At 55.4% G+C, this 1,306-nt stretch overlaps 1 protein-coding gene across 1 annotated transcript in view; it reads right to left on the minus strand.

Annotated features, from left to right (window-relative positions):
• BDNF (brain derived neurotrophic factor) overlaps positions 1–999 on the minus strand; it is a 35,727-nt gene extending 34,728 nt beyond the window's left edge. The window contains exon 1 of the mRNA XM_024764695.1: positions 687–999. The gene's annotated coding sequence lies outside the window, so the exon portion shown is untranslated. The remainder of the gene's footprint in view (positions 1–686) is intronic.
• Between the last annotated feature and the right edge of the window lie 307 nt (positions 1,000–1,306).

A 1,306-nucleotide genomic window follows, 5' to 3' on the forward strand; every position in this document is an offset into this window, starting at 1 on the left:
CCCCGCTCGGCCTCCGGGACTCCCCGGGCTTCCGGAGCTCCCCGGGCCCGCGCGCCCCGTTCCGCCAGTCGCTGGGGGCCCGCGACGTGGCCCGCAAGCCCTGCGCCCGTCCCTGGGGCGACCCAACTGGACCCGCGCGCCACGCCCGCGGCTCTGAGAGGCGACCTAGCTCCCGCCCCGGGGAACCCCGCGTCCCGCGCCCTCCGCGTAAACCCAGGCTGTGCGCGCCGGGGCGGGAGCTAGCGAGCGCGAATCCAGAGCCCCCAGGGTCTTGCTCCCCTCCTCGGCAACTCCCTCCGCCCCATCCCGGCACCCAAGTTCTGAGGTAGAGGGCGTACGTTTCCCGGGCCATGGACACACCTTCCCGCACCTTCCCGCACGACGGAGCTTGAAAACGCTAGCACACAATGAAATCGCATGGAGCATGGGGGCTACTGGTTTACTCCGCTACCTTAAACACGCCGCGGCTTAAACAGAGTTCGTGCACTGACCTCTCCGGAGTTTGCCTAATAGGAATTCAATCAAGATAATAACGGCATATTTTATTAATGAACGCCCCCAGATAACGTTACACCAAGTTACTTGCTCCAGCCAGGAAGCCGAGGCAATGACAGACCTCACTCAAGCCATACGCTTTCTAGCCGACCAGAGAAAAACGGCAAGAGAAAGAAAGAAAAGAAACCCACCTTATTAGTCACTACTTGTCAAAGTAAACATCAAGGCAGCTGCTCTGGGGAAGACTTCGGCACCGAAACTCCCAGACTCTTTTTTTCACGTTCCCTTTGGTTAAAAAGAAGTGGTAGGGGGGAGTCTTTGGTGCCCGGTATGTACTCCTTCTGTTCTGCACCAAAGAAGTTAAATTATTGATAGTGGAAATTGCATGGCGGAGGTAATACTCGCACCCCCTGAGCGAAGAGCTCCATTTGATCTCGGCAGCAGGGAGATTTCATGCTAGCTCGCCTGGGGGAGCGGCTGCGCGAGCAGCACTCTCCGGGTGAATGGGAAAGTGGGTGGGAGTCCACGAGAGGGCTCCACGGTGCCTTGACGTGCGCTGTCATATGATACCTCCGCTGCCTCGAAATAGACACTCTAGTGCACGAATTACCAGAATCAAAATTCAGCGCATTTAAAATGATACATCTTTTATTAGAAGAGTTCCGTTAAAGGGCATTGCATGGTTCTGCAGATGTTTTCAGTTCCCTCCCTAGCAAACTTACACACATAAAACAACCCTTTTAATAAAGAACCTGGGCAGCAAAGATAAATAAAAAGCCTCTGTTTTAACGTGTGTGTGTGTGTGTGTGTG

This window comes from Neophocaena asiaeorientalis, unplaced genomic scaffold (assembly GCF_003031525.2).
Source record: "Neophocaena asiaeorientalis asiaeorientalis breed wild unplaced genomic scaffold, Neophocaena_asiaeorientalis_V1.1 scaffold230, whole genome shotgun sequence".
In the NCBI taxonomy this organism is placed as follows: domain Eukaryota; kingdom Metazoa; phylum Chordata; class Mammalia; order Artiodactyla; family Phocoenidae; genus Neophocaena; species Neophocaena asiaeorientalis.